The 15,543-nt window shown below is 37.3% G+C and overlaps 1 long non-coding RNA gene across 1 annotated transcript in view; it reads right to left on the minus strand.

The window, feature by feature from the left end:
- Nucleotides 1–13,879, minus strand: part of LOC110260010 — a 62,669-nt gene extending 48,790 nt beyond the window's left edge. The window contains exons 1-2 of the long non-coding RNA XR_002342710.1: nt 13,732–13,879; nt 12,056–12,193 (exon numbers count right to left, since the gene is read on the minus strand). This is a non-coding gene — a long non-coding RNA (uncharacterized LOC110260010). The remainder of the gene's footprint in view (nt 1–12,055; nt 12,194–13,731) is intronic.

Genomic DNA, 15,543 nt, shown 5'->3' on the forward strand with positions numbered 1-15,543 from the left:
ATTTACAAAGCAGACAGAGTAACACCCATATCATAAGGAAGCTATGAGAATTAAATTAGATAATGTGTATGAAGTGTCTGGCTCAATAAATACTGTGTCCCATAACTGTTATTAATTATTATATTTTGTTTACACATTGAGCGATAAGGACCTGCAGGGGAAATTTTTGCTATTTTCCTGGAGGTATGAGCACACTATTTTTAGAAAACCTAATTTCAACTATAGGTGACAATGTTTAATCCATTATTAGAGTGTATACTTTTGAAATATTTTTCAAACCTTAAGGACATTAGATTGAAAAAAAAAGAAAAAGAAAAATCCTTCAGTTTCAAAACTTCAAGAGAGTAAATTTGAGAATTGTCTATTGAGGCAAATTCACAAATAGCTTGCAATCACTTTGATGTGCATCATATTAGAAATATGAACCTAGAATTAAGTTGAAGTTGGAAAAAGAAATTGGATAAGGTAGTATGATATATTTGAGGTTGAGATTTCAGTATGTGTTCCTTTCTATCATATAAATGACTAAACACTTGAGGTTAAATGTGTTCATGATAGGAAGGCAATTTCTACCACTTGTTTTGGGTTCTCTTCCCCAGCTCCTCCCTTCTGCTTCTAGCTCTTTTCTCTAAGAAGGAACAAACATCAGCAGTCAGAAGTCAGACAGTTGAGGTGGGGTGGGGAAGAAGAATCACAAGGAAATATTTATCTGAAAGGACGTAACGTACACTCTTGCATAATTTTTCCTGTGCGATTTCTGAGCATCCTACTGAGTTATTGGGTAGACGACAAGGATTTTAGGAGTATGGGTTCTATCTTACTTAACATTAATATTTGGTCCTTAACTATCCATCTGGGAGACAAAGAACAGTATCATTGAATTTTGGGGTGAAAAAAGCCCACAAGTCTTTATTGTCTGTTTTGATGGTTGTCTAACAGATATTTTCAGGGCCAGTTGATTTGTGAGCTGAGAGTAACCAAGGAACAGAGTCTTCCTCCCTCCACCTTCCCATCTTCCCTCTCTCCCTTCCCCCTCTCTTTTCTTCTTCCTTCATCTTCCTACCTTCCTTCCATATATCTTCTGATTTTACCTAGCTGTGGAGATGAGCCTGCAGTTTAAAGTATACTATTTATTTTATTTTATTCAAAGTATATTATTTATTTTCAATTGTGCCTCATCTTGACTGATTTAAAATAAGGATCAAGGTAAACCAATTGGGAATCTAAGTCCTAGTTTTGTAGGCTTATTATTCATTATGTTTATTTATGATACTGGAGTTAGTGATGTATTTCTCAACTATACAAATTAAGAAGGCTGTTATTAGAAATATACAAATGGGGGAATTAAAAAACTTACCAACTGGCATATTCCATTTCTCTTATAACTCTGTATATTACTACTTTTGTTTAATAATCTGGTTTTTAAGATGTTAACAATTTACTCTTTGTCCTACTTAATCCACCTCTATAATGAAATTCTCAGTATGTTCTCTGGGCCTTGTTCACTTCCACACTAACTGTGATGAAACGTTCAGTAGAATGCACTGATAAATATTTGAAAATTGGTTAGAAGGAATGTGGAAAAAGCACTTTGTGTTTTTAATTGATATGCCAAACAACATTCATTGTAAATGGAACTAATCCATTTGATTTTTTTTCTAGATGTGATTTAAAAATTGTGGTGCCTGAAATTACCTAAGTTGGTTATTCAAACTCTAGTTAGAATATCTGTGTCTATGTCAGCTGTCCTTGCTTCATTTTCTTTCTTTCTTTCTTTTTTCCTATAAGAAACCATTTACTAGCAATATATTCAACTTAATAACCAAAGTTCATTTAGAATGATTGATAGAAAGGTTTTACTAAAATCTGGTTCACCATGGCCTCTTACCACTCCCCCTCCATTTTTTTCCTGCTTTTCTGAACGCTCCTTTCTCATTTTTGCCTCAATCAGTTATGTTTTCCTGAATTAATCCCAGGACTGAGAGCCACTGGGCATCTTTCACTTTTATGCAGTGTCAAAATTGTGGGCTTAGTTTTGGGTCTTGAAATTGTGTTACATTTTAGTTATTTATATTATTTAGTTCTCTCTATGTGCATGCATATATATATTTTTTTCACCTTTTTCAGGTTAAGAAAGATCTTGTGATGGCTTTCCTATCTTTTCCATTAAAATTTTCCCACTTGGAATTTAGTGGCAGTCTCACAACTACTGAAGTCTTTCCCCACAAGCCAGAGTATCAGGATCTTTGGGGTTTAACCATTTGCTTCTCTGGCCTCATCTACTACATCACTCCATTCCCCCCATCCTCTACTGCCCCTGCCACACATACACACCGGCTTTTGCATCCTGTGACCTCATTAAAATCCTCATGTGCTCTCCCAAGCCTCTGTCCTTGAGCTCAGAGGATGTCGCCCCCCTGGTATCCTTCCCTGATACCCCAGAGCAGAGTTAGGTTTCCTTCCTCGCTATAGTCATACAGCCCCACGTGCTCCCTATCATACTACACTGAAATGGCCTGTTTACTTGGCTGCCTTTCACACTGAACTAGACCTTTGAGGGAAAGATCCTGTCTTTGAGCTTCCATTCCTCAGTACTCAGCAGAGTGCTTAGAGATGGCAGGATATATTCTTTGGTTGAGTGAAGGTATGAATGAACATACCGTAATTGAACAAATGAATTCTCCTGAGCAAATGCCACAACCTCCAAAATATTGCTAGATTATAGAGTCAATTCCGTGAATTGTCTATCTTAAAGATAATTGCTTACTTTCTCCATTTCTGTAGGAACAAGAAAAAAATTTAACTAGTGACAATTTCCTGATACCCACCAGTGTTTTCAGTACTATTTAGGTACAAAAAAGAGATGAAACAAAAACCTTTCTTTAGGGAATCTCCAAAATATGTCAGGTCACTTGACACTGCTATTGATACTGTTAAAAAGTAGCACTCTTTTCTGAGTGTTTGGTGGCTGCTCAGCCTTTGTTTAAGAATTGACCAGGTGGCTAAGACAGACTGGGAGTTTTTTGGTTAGAGGCAAAAAGAAGGCCAGAAAAGACCTGAGATGGTACCATTTCTACAGCCACTTTAGATACCCTTAATTTAGAAAGATTGACCAAAAGTGTAGTATTGGCTTAGGCCCCTCCCTGAAATTTATAAGCCTTTGCCCTCTTTTCTCCTCTGTTTATACATGAACACTGTATATTTTTCTGTTGCCTGTTAGGAAGTTCTACACGTGGAATTTTGGGAATTTTTTTTTAATGTTATAGTAATGTAGTACGGCTATCCCAGCTTTCCATCAGAAGTGGCAGGCAGCCAAAAACTAGAATCATTGTTTGCAAACTCTAAATATAGAGTCAAGATTTATATGAAGAAAACAGATATGTCTTGTTATAAAACCATGAATAAGCATTGGCACAAACATAATAGTTTATTCTTCCTTGATACCGCTTATTTTAAATAGCTATCTATCTTTTCCTAAGATACTGTAGAAAGATACATTACAGAAACATTTGCTTCGGCTCAAAGTACCAGAGGGTTGGTTGCTCTTTTCTTGATACAGTTAAGACTTCATTATTTCTAGGAAGTGATGAGGGAAATAAGAGCCTAAAGGTGATTTGGTCTTTCTGAGCTTCAGGTAGCCCGTGGGGATGTTATTATTAATAATGCATCATATTCATCTTTAGGTCACTGTTGATGTGGTTTACTTTTTTATTCTGGATATGCTCTAACTGTGCACAAAGGTTGTCTTGATCCTGAGACTTCTTCGGCCTTTGGTTTACATACACGATGTCACATTTAGCAAAGGAAGAAGTCTCTCCCATACCCCATCTGTGCTTCTTTCTGCTTCTTTCACATCCTGCCCCCTCTCTTCTGATTTCCATACCCTTTAATCATTTCTGTCTGGTCCACAACAAATGGGCAGCATGGAGAAAAAAGACTTTAAGAAAGAGTTAAAAAGGATGGATGAAATTCATACAATGTACACCATATGGCCTGACGTTTTCCAGATTAGGTAAACATTTCTTTGGGGGATAAATAGTCCTGTACATTGATGTAAAGAAATGGCATGAGACAAGGGCATATTTGGCATAGTTATGCTATGGAGTAATGCTGTTTGTTCAGTGAGAGAAATCTGAACACTCAAGGGCAAGTGGTGGGGGCCAGAGAGGTGGGGTCTTGGTATAGCACAACTTTTGGAAGAAGGGGTTAAAAATCATGAGTTTTTGGCCAAAGGAAATACTATCTCCTCTAAGTTGAACGTTAGTAATTGTTTTCAAATGCGTGCCCACAGACACATAGACAGGCATTCTCAAGAAATTCCACACAGTCTATCAGACCTCTCTGAAAAAAACTGAAGGATTAAATTTTGTCAAAATTCATTTATGAGTGGCCCATACCTGCAGAGAGACACTTGCAGTGGCTGGCAAATTGATTCTAGGTAGACTGTCACTAGTGTTATGTGCCTGCATTGGGTGTAGACTGATCTGCTCCTTGGTGAACAGCCCCAGAACTATAGATTTCATTTGATCTTTGCAAAGGCTAACATCTGTCTGCTGTCATTTTAGTAAGATTGATGACAGGCACGAAAGAGGAGAGGGGAGGGAGTCGAGGGAACAGGGACCTGGAGAAGGAGCTCTGGGTGGCCCCAGTGGCAGTGGCTGAGGTTGCCAGGGGTCACTGCTGCAAAGTGGACTATGAGGGCCTTAGTGGGAAGCAGCCAAGCCCCACACTGGCAGTAATTGCACTGGGTTGTTACAGCTGATAGCGTGAACTCCAAAACACAAAGGCAGCATTTTGCACCTTATATATCTTAATAGATTACTCACATTGCAGGCAGCACCAAGCTAAATGTTATGACAGCCATAAGAATGTAGTTTACTGTTATCTTAATGTAGCTGGGCAGTGCAGGGTAAAGCCATCAAAAAATATCGTATTTTTTTTTTTTTAAGTTTCCAAGAGAAACTAACTGGTACAGACATGGAGCTATTTTTACACAAAGTCCTGAATTTTGGCAAACGCCTTTCAAACCACAATTTTAAATATATACACACATATTTCACATATGCATATGTATATACATCTATGCACATTTGTATATGCGTTTCCTCTACTTGCTAAATACCATTTTTCTTTCACTACTTCCTTTAAAATTGTTATGTGAACACCATATAAGGAAGAGTCACTTTAGATATTTTTAGGAAATGATCTCATATTTAGAGTTTGTCTAGCAAATAGTAAGCATTGTTTTTGGAGATATAAATGGCCCACTCATGGAGTTCCCTGGTAGCTCAGCAGGTTAAAGATCTGGTGTTTTCACTGTTGTGGCTTGGGTTGCTGCTATGGCACAAGTTCAGTCCCTGGGTCTGGGAACTTCCTCATGCCTCAGGAGTGGCCAAAAAAAAAAAAAAAAAAAAAGATTCCCTTGGGAGATTTGGTATGAATGAATGAACAAATGAATAAATGATGTCTTAGACCTTCCATTAACAACATAGTTTAAATATACTACCTACATTCATTTTCCCTAGATACATACACCTGGCAGGAAGATGCCCTTCCTGACCTGAGAAGCAAATGAAATTTGATAGAATTAAATACCCATAGAACAGGGGGAGTCTAAGGACAGCAATACAACCTATTTCTTTGCATTTTCTTGTTTTTGTACTGGTGTGGTCAGATGTTTGATTTGAACTTGAAGCAGTAGCTTTAGACTAGTTTTGGCCTTTATCAGCAGGAGGCAGATTCCATGAATAGAATTTAATCCAAACACATAGAACACTTTCCAAATTTAGATGGAAAGTTAAATAACTGCTTTTTTTCAATGGGCACCCTCAGGGCCTTAGAATTCCTTGTGACATCATGGTGATGACATGATAGAGTGGCTGAGTTCCACAGCCCAATTTATGCAAATTCCAGGACACTCCAGAAAGCAGCCTTAAAAATCAAACCATCTAGCCCAACACAATTATTCTACAAGTGAGAAAATGGGTATTTAAAAGAACTGATCTCCAGTATCTTGCCAGAATTCTCTTTAATTTGGCAAACAAAATTGTACTCTGAATGTGTTCATATAGAGCTGGATCAGCAGTGAGAATAAATGTTTAAACATCAGAAAGGAATGAACACACAAATGATTGTGGGTTGCTATTTATACAATATAGAAGAAATTGTTTAAAAACTGTCAAGGCCAGTAGGTGATAGTAACTAAGGTGATTGATTTCCATGGTGTCGATCAGTTTTACTACAGTTTGGTTCCCTGAATTGTCCTATTACTTAGGGGAATTTCTGAAATGTGTAAATACATTTATGGAAGTTCATTATGTTTTAGTGGAGGGTAGGGAAAGCTTCTTCATAAAGATTACTCCTTTTTCTTATAGAGTGCCAACGACAGGAAATATCTAGTTCTAACAAAGGAAGCTTGGGAAATTACCTCTTCCGCCCCTGTGGCTTTGTTTTTTTTTTTTTTTTTTTTTTTTTTTGCATGTGTGTTCCCAAGTTTTCAGTGGTGAATCCTGATACCTGAATCAGGGAAGATAGATTTCACTGAGGATGAGGGACTCTCTGGCTGAGACTGGGAATTCATATCAGAATCTGGGTTGATAAGGTCATTTTTTTTTCAAGCATTCTCAATACTATATATAATATGTAATATATATATAACTATCTTAGAGTCCATGTTCATTTACAAGGATAATGAAAGCAAGTTTGATTGATAGCTTAGGCAGGGTTAAGCAGATCCCCACGGGATGGTGAAGCATGGAGGTACTGGCCCCTGGAAAAGCCTGAAGGAGGAAAGGAGGACCAGAATCTCTCAGAGCTAGACCAATCTGCAGTGGGTTGAAAAATGGTCCCTCCATAGATAGACCGACCCAGAACCTACACATGTGACCTTATTTAGAAAAGGTCTTTGCAGATGTAGTTAAGGATTTCAAGACGAGATCATTCTGCCATCATACCACTGGGCCCCAAATCCAATGGTAAGTGTCCTTATGAGAGAGAAGACACAGACAGAGCGGAGAAGCAGAAAAGGCCATGTGAAGACAGAGGCAGTGACTGAATTATGGGGCAGCCACAGGCCAAAGAATGCCTGGACTTACCAGAAGCTGAAGGAAGCCAAGAAGAATTCTCCCCTACAACCTTCAGAGGGAGCATGGCACTGCTGCCACCTTGATTTTGGTCTTTTGGCCTGCAGAGCAGGGAGAGAATAAATGTGTGTTGTCAGCCTCCCAGTCTGAGGTAACTTTTTATGGCAGCTCTAGGAAACTAAATCAGACAGGGTCTTCTGGATAGGAGCTACTGCCAACATAGCTACCAACATAGCTCATGGTGGTGAGGAGCAGAGACAACATAACACTTAACCGGTCTTCCTTCCACTCCTTGATCTCTCTCTGATGCCTCCCATTGGCTGAAGTGCATCAGAAAAATTGGGTGCAAGACAGCCTCAATGAGATGGTCCAAAGAGGCCCAGCTTTTTGCAGGGGAAACAGAGACTGCTGGGCACAACAGTGATACAATATGTATTCCTTTATAACTCAGCCTCCAAATGTCAAATCTTTATAATGTCTCGTTACTCAAAGAGAGTCTCAAAAAGTAAGCTCAAATGCCCAGGTATCATGATTTGAGGGAGCATGCCCTCAAGGGGGAGTGATGGCAGTCAAGAATATTGAGGGTTTTGTTAAACTTGGAATTGGTATGTTTAGGCTCATCAAAAGGTCTACATGTTAAAAGGCTGAGAAAAAAATTAGATAGTCTCTGGAACATACAGGGAAATCCAATAAAATATGGAATATATGAATATAAACAAAATGAATTTTTCCAGTTGCTTTGTTACCTTCTTTCCATGCTCTATTATACTCTGCTTCTAGTCATTATCTACAGCTTTTTGTACATTCAGATTTCTAACTGTCTGATCAAGTGAAGATTTTAGCTTCTCTATGAGAATCTCCAGTTTCTTTTATTTGTAACTACATAACTTCTGAGAGGTGAGATGTTTCATAACTTTTATCATATCACCACCTCTTTTTCAAATTATATTTGAATTATATTTAAAAACGTCAAGCCTCTTGTGGGACAAACCATTCCCCAAAGTGTAGGTTTTCAAATTCTGCATGAAAACCAGCATCCTAAAGTAGAAGAAACACTCATTCAGGGAGACAGTACAGAAAAATAATACTTAATTATATCATTTTCTCAGTTTAAATTTTTACTTTACGTTTGTTTATTGAAAAATGGTGCTTGCTAGCTAAGATATAATGTATAATAATATCTAATTTAGCACATATACATTTTATACAGTTATTTTACATTTTCCATATTATTTTTTCATGGTAGCTTACATGAAAATTCCTATTTTCAGGTGCTCCATCACATGACACTTTTAAGAAATTTAGCCCTCAAGTTTCCCCTGTTGGAAACTTCACAAGCAATATTAAAATGAGCAGTATCTTTACCTGGACCTTCATCTCCATGGAATTTTCCCTAAAGCAATATATTGTTCCAGCACTGGCCTTTCTATTAAAATTATTGATCTTTAGAAAAAAAATTCCCCCTTGCAGAAGTTAATGAGCCCCTTACTATTTTTGCCACATTGGAATAATGGAGAGTACATGAGCTTTGGAGTCAGGCAAACCTGGAATTGAATTATGACTTTGACACAAACTGGAGTTGGAACTTGCTTTTTTTTTTTTTTTTTTTCCCTAATCCTCTGAATCCTTATGTATAAAATAACTGATCACACAGGTCTGCTACAAAGATTAAGCAAAATTATGTAAGCAAAGCTCCTGGCCCATTGTAGGTGCTCAGCAAATATACAGTGATTAAGTGACCTTGTTTTGTTTTGTTTTGTTTTTAATTTAGGGGCACACCTGTGGTATATGGAAGTTCCCAGGCTAGGGGTCAAATCAGAGCTGCAGCTGCCTACCTACACCACAGCCACAGCAATGCCAGATCTGAGCCTCATCTGCAACCTACACAGCAGCTCACAGTAATGCCAGATCCTTAACCCACTCAGTGGGGCCAGGGATCGAACCCTCATCCTCATGGATACTAGTCAGGTTATCATAGCTGAGCCACATTGGGAGATGCTAATTAAATGATCTTTAGATTCCTATTAAATAAGGAAGCCCAGGAAGAGGAGATGAAATAAACTAATGGATCTTGAAAGTTACCTTTGATTTTATCACTTTGGGCTTTCTGGTCCTCCCCTAACTCCTTCTTCCTTTTTTCCCCATCTGCTCCAACAGCCTTGTCTTATCTTCATAATTTATCTCCTCTCCTTCTCATTTTGTTTTATTCCCACTTATTCTTACCCTCCTTTGCTGTTTGGTGCCTAATAGAGAGCCCAGCAGGAGGATTTGGCTATGTGTAGGTGTCCCCATTTCCCTCCCCAAATTAAAGGCAAGCTCTGACTTGGCAGATCAGGTTCATTTTCTTCAGCTCCACAGGACCTGTGTGGGATAAGGAGCTGATCTGTTGCTAATTAGAATCAGTGACCCCAGCCTGATTCCAAGATTTAGAAAAAGACAAAGCTACCCATCCTGGCACTGGCCACTTCTTGATAGCATTGCTTTTCTCCTTGGCTCCCTTTTTTTCTTGTACCAAATTAATTCATTTTTCCATACCCTGAAAGTCCATTTAATCAACTATCTGCTAGGTGGGACAGAACACATGCTCTTAAACTTTGCAGTTTGCTCTTGTTACAACAATACTTAAAGTGTGATGGATAAAAATGTGAATGATGTGTAGCTTGGAGTCAGGCACTGAACAAGAATTAGATGAAAATATTTGTCTGTGTCCCCCTTTTGGACAAGTGACACAGTTTCTGTCTCAAGTGCTTTTCTCAGGTGAACTGCTCAATCTTATTAAAGAATCACTTATGGTGAGGGCAGATTGTCCAATGCAGGACATTTATATTAATCTGGATATATTTGGTTGTTTATAATTCTGTCCTAACAGTCACTTCCAGAGAGAAATGTATCTTCTTGGGATCTTTACAAAATATAGTAGTAGAAGAAACTTCTGATGAAAGATTCACTTTATAAAAGTAAAAAATTAGTTTAGAAAACAAAAGAAGAGGACACATATTTCTCAGTGACACTGGGGAGATAGGATATGGATATTATGGGCTATCACAGTTTCAATCCTACCTGGAGCAAAATATTATGTTCAAGTTACAGGTGCCATAAATGTTACAAAGTGTGTTTCCTACCCTCTGTTATATCCAAATTTAAGGAGAAAATCTTCTTCATGGAAATAACCTTCTTCCATGGGTTGGATTTCAATAGATAGTGCCAACAAGGGTGTTATCATCATAAAATCACTAAAACCTCTCCGCTTTCCCATTGAAAGTGCCATTTACATGGTCTAGAGAAGTTGAAAATAAAAGTGTAAACTAGAATGGGTCATGTACATCTATACAAATACATCCATACATCCAGTTAACAAATGATACTCCAGAATGCAGAGAGACTGGGCAGAATTAGAAGGAAGGCAACATGCTTTTCGATTGAGAGAAATGCTACAGATGCTTTGTAATGAGCAGTAACCCCTTTTTATCTGTCAAGCTTTAGAGCTTGTTCTCCATGGGGACTAATTTGGGATTACACTGGAAGTAGGGGCTGGTGAAGACATGAAGTGGTGTAGTTTTAGAATGAGTATGAGTAGAAATTAGAAATGTGGTTGTGTGTGTATGTATGTGTGTCTATTTCACCAGAACAAGAAAAGCATTTCAATAGCAACACAAACACAAGTTGCAGATTCAATGATAATGAAATTCACCTTGTAGCAGAAGGCTATGTTAAACCATAAGAACTGTAATTTCCTCAGAGCTAACTCCTCCTTGCCCCCACATTCCTAGTATTTATATCAGTCCTGGATATGGTAAAAAACTCTTAAATACTAATTATGAAGTGAAGAGTATTCTATTTAAATTATAGACCTAAATTGTTCTTAAAGCATAATATTCCATCTTGTGAAACACCAGCAAGAACTCAGAGCCAAGCAATATGCTAAATAAGAACTACAGTATTTTTTTTAAAAATCACATCTGCACACAATCACACAGGTCCTACAAAAAAATCCTGTCTAGCCACCATTTATGGTAATGGGAAGTGTGATAGTTTTTCATTTGCACCACCCTTTCTCTCATCCTTCCTCTTCTACTTTTTAATTTTTAAATTTTTGACAAGCAAAATCATGATTGGAGTTTTGATGAGAAGTATTATTGGGGATAGGAGTAAGTATTAAATCTAAATACCAATAGATATGTGTAATATCTATAATATTTTATCTTTCAGCTGAGATTCAGTGCTGCTCACCATGTGCCTGACACAGCATTAAGTAATGTGCTATGTAGGTGAACAAGGCAGAAACTAGGTCAGATTTTGATAAGGGATACTACCTAAGAATCAAAAAAATTTTTAAAGTGAGAGAATAATAATGGCTAATACATTTTGAATATGACATGCTGGATACTAGTCTAGGTGTTTGTCATGTGCTAATTTATTTAATTATGAAAGGCAGGCATACTTGAAATTATCAATAAAGGCTGAAATGGGGGTACACAGCAGGGAAGCAGCTTAGGCACTGGGCACTGAAGATACCACATTAAAGGTAAAGTCTAAAGTAGCAGTTAATCAGTCCCAAAAGTATTGAGAAACATTTTCCAAGCATAGAATGCAATATACCTGTCTTACAATGACCCAGGGTGTGATATGGTCAGGCCTCCATATCCATGGATTCTACATCCTTGGATTCAACCAACCATGAATCAGGTAGTTCTTTGCTTATGATCTTTGGTTGGTTGAATCCAGAGCAGACTAAGGTACTTGAGCATCCTGGATTTTGGTAGCCACATTGGCCCTGTTATCAATCCCCACGGGTGCTGAGGAAAAACTGTATATATTGGGACTGAAATCACTTAAATTTCACTGGATCCAGAGGTTCAAAGATAAGACATGAAGCTGGAGAGGTAAGCAGCGATTGTTTGGTTCTCAAAAGGTAGGTAATAAAACCCTTTGACTAAAGGGAATATGGGAGAGAGAGTGATTTTTTCCCTTACCTTCTTCGCAAGTGCTTAGGTGACCCCCTCTGTATGCAGTGCCCATTGGCATCCAGGAGTTCCTGAAGGCTGAGGGAGGAGGTTCATCAGTACTTGCTCACTGTTCTTGGTATCACTGGTCTTGCAGCTGTCATTGGTCTGTCCACAGGAACAGACAGAAACAATTCAGCAGACTCTAGCCTTACTGTCTAGCTAAAGTGATAGTCTGATTGACCCTCTTAAACTTCTGGTGGCTGTCCTCTTCTATCTATACCTTTGCTCATCTCGCCCCAACTTTATCACAGATACACAAGGTTAAGAACTAGATGATAAAATTTATTTGTAACTCTACATATTGTAGGTTCTCCAAAAAAAAAAAAAAAACCCATTAGTTGGCTCTCATGCTCCCAGAAAAGTTGGTTATGAATTGCATGTTGCTTTCTCATATATTTTATATTTAACTATTCTAGCATTTTTCTGTAGTAAAATTATGTTAGTATTTATTTTAAAACATACTGGCCAAAAATATGAGCACTCTGCTGAACACATAGAAGACACTCAAAAATTGCATTCTAAATTGGAAAATAAATTTTGGAATTTAGAGAGTAAGTAATGAGGCATGTTGTTTATGAATTATCTATAACACACACACATATATATATGAAAGTTTACTGAATGAATAAAGTAAACTAGGTTATTTTATTTATTTTAATGTTATTGTATTAGTTTGTGGAGATTGAGGGTTGCATGAACCACTTCCCTGCTTACAATTCTTACATCTTTTGAATCTCAAAGATCATTTTTATAAAAATGGTAATGAGATGCAAATCTTTCATGTTCTCCTTTATGTTTCAAAAAATACATGATTTTGGATATCTGTTTCTTCACTGAAAGACTGTCACATCCAGAAAAGGGGTTGGGGGCAGTCAAAGTCATTTGGGGTGCCACATGGTGTGAAATTTAGGTTCAAATGAAAAAGCTTATCAGAAAAATCTTAGGTGCCCCAAACTGGAGAATGTAAGATTTTATAGGTATTATAGATACAGTGTTTTTATCTTAGATTTCCAGGATGGGGAGATGTAATAAAAGGAAAAAAAATGGAAAAAAGAAGCAAATAGTTTCAGTTTTCCGATATCTCAAATAGGAAAAGGATGCATGGTCTTCTAGGCTGTTTTCTGAGTTCCAAATAACATCTATGAATTTTCTAAAATATCTTGGTTTAATATTTCTGAAGAAAAAGAAATATGAAATTTTCTTTTCGTATTGAAAAGAGTGAGAAATAATAAGTGAATACTCATTATTAATAATGAGTAACAGTGATAACAAGAAAGGATTTTGCTGATTGGATTACTTTTGTTTAATTGCATGCTGGGTGTTTGCAAATGTTTCTAGTAGATAAATAGTAGGTGTACAACTTGCTACATCATGTTCTGGAATTTTGGTCCAATCAGCCCTAAGCCAGCCTAGAAGAGAATGAAAGTAGCTAGTTTTAAGGTGACGAAGCATTTTAAAAATATCCATGTATGTGGCATGGGTTGAAAATACTCAAGTGCTATGTGCATTGGATGGGCTGAACCATACAATTCATAAAGGGGTCCAGAAATTGTGATTTACTTTCTAACTATTAGGACCAATGAAATGGAACAGGGCCCATGAAAGAAGAAATGAGTAGCCAGAAATGGCTCAGCCACACTCACCAAGTGCATGTCCTCAGATGGAGACCCACGATCAGCTTTTAGATGCTATTTTCAAAATCTTCACAAAGGACCATGCAGTGATTATATGTATTCATGATGTGCATATCGTGTGCTCAGCTCAAAGGATATCTGAATGATGCTTTGAGAATTATCCCTAAAAAAGGATTGAGCATCTGTAAATTGCTTCATCTTTAAGAATGGGAAGACAAAAAATATGGCTTGATTTTCTTAAAAAACAAATCCCAACTCATACAGCAGCACAGCGTCTGGGAGATGGTGTTAATGCCCTATTACCCATATACACACAAGCATAATCACATGCATTCATGTGCCCACAAACACAAACAACTGTGTGGCATTGGTGCTTTAAATTTTCACTGTTTTCTAGCATATTCTAGAAAACAGGACTGTCACCCAAAACAGTCTCATGAAGTCTAAGAGAACTTTCACTGACAACTTGATATTATAAGTAAATATAAATTTAATCCATTACTTAATTGCAAGGTATTAATATTTTAAGCATATACTCTTATTGTAGAATTCAAATTCTTACATTAGGTTAAACCAGTTTATTCTCATTGTTGATCAGAGAGAGGAGATGTGGCCATATCATAGAAAGAGTAGCAGATGGGCACTTGGATAGCACAACTTCAGACTCTCACTTTGAAACACAGTAACAGATCTTTACTCTGTCTAATGATAAATAAGGTTATGGTCTCAACCCTTAACTGTATAGAAGTGAGCTTGTTCATATATTATTTGTTCAAGCTCAAAGAATGAACTGAAATTCTAAGAAGTTGTTTTAAACTTTCACACTGAAAATAAGTGATCAGTAAGAGGCCTAACTTGCATGCCTGTTGCTTGTCCCAATTTGGGTATGAATGAACACTTTCAAGAGAATGTGTAAAGATAGAAGTACAGTGGGAAGACTTGATTAGTAAAAATATAATAAAAAGGATGTTAAAAATATGAAGACAACATGTAGAAAGATGCCAAAACTTGATCTTGTGAGTGGAGGATTATCTAGCACAAAGACAAGTTAGAGAAAATAACAAGTGAGAAAAAAACTACTTGTTTCATAATCTAGAAAGTCTTCCCAGATAAACTGGAAATGTCTAAGCTCTTGAACTCAGGGTTACAGACCCCAGTCAAAGAGTTATGCTATGGGTTGTAAAGAGTTTTGCTCATCTGTATGTTCCCTTAGCCCAGAAAATTGCTGCACCACTTCAAGAATCACAGATCTTACAGTGGCAATTCATACATACACATCTTTGCACTGTTTTAATTTCATGCCATCAACATCAACAATCTTTTATGGAGTCTCCACAGCATGCATGAAGCATTAGATATGGTATATGTTTTACAGAGTAGAGAAGACAAGGTTACTGTCCACTGTGGGAGTCCATTTATTCACTTAGTGCAATCACTTAATCAATTAACCAATCTATCCACCAGCCCATTTCCGGCAACGGTGAAACATCAGAACCCTGCAGTTCATTTGGCTTCTCTGGGCCTTAGGCTGGATGGAGCCCAATACTTTTCATGTAGTAGATGTTGAACAGATATTTGTTGACTTGATCCAAGTGCTCCATATATTCTGAATGATTGACAGACCGCTTCCTGGGAATACTGCCAAGAAATAAGGAAGGAGAAGGCTTCTGCAAAAGGATTTTCTCTTTCTGTGGTATCTGGACCTTTCTTTAGAACCAACTCTTTAGCTAAGAATAACAACAGGAGCTGAGAACTCCTTTTAGGTTGCATTATTTGGGTTTTCATCCAAAATCAAGATACAACTTGTGTTTCTTAATTTTT

The sequence above is a fragment of the Sus scrofa genome, chromosome 3 (assembly GCF_000003025.6).
Source record: "Sus scrofa isolate TJ Tabasco breed Duroc chromosome 3, Sscrofa11.1, whole genome shotgun sequence".
NCBI lineage: Eukaryota > Metazoa > Chordata > Mammalia > Artiodactyla > Suidae > Sus > Sus scrofa.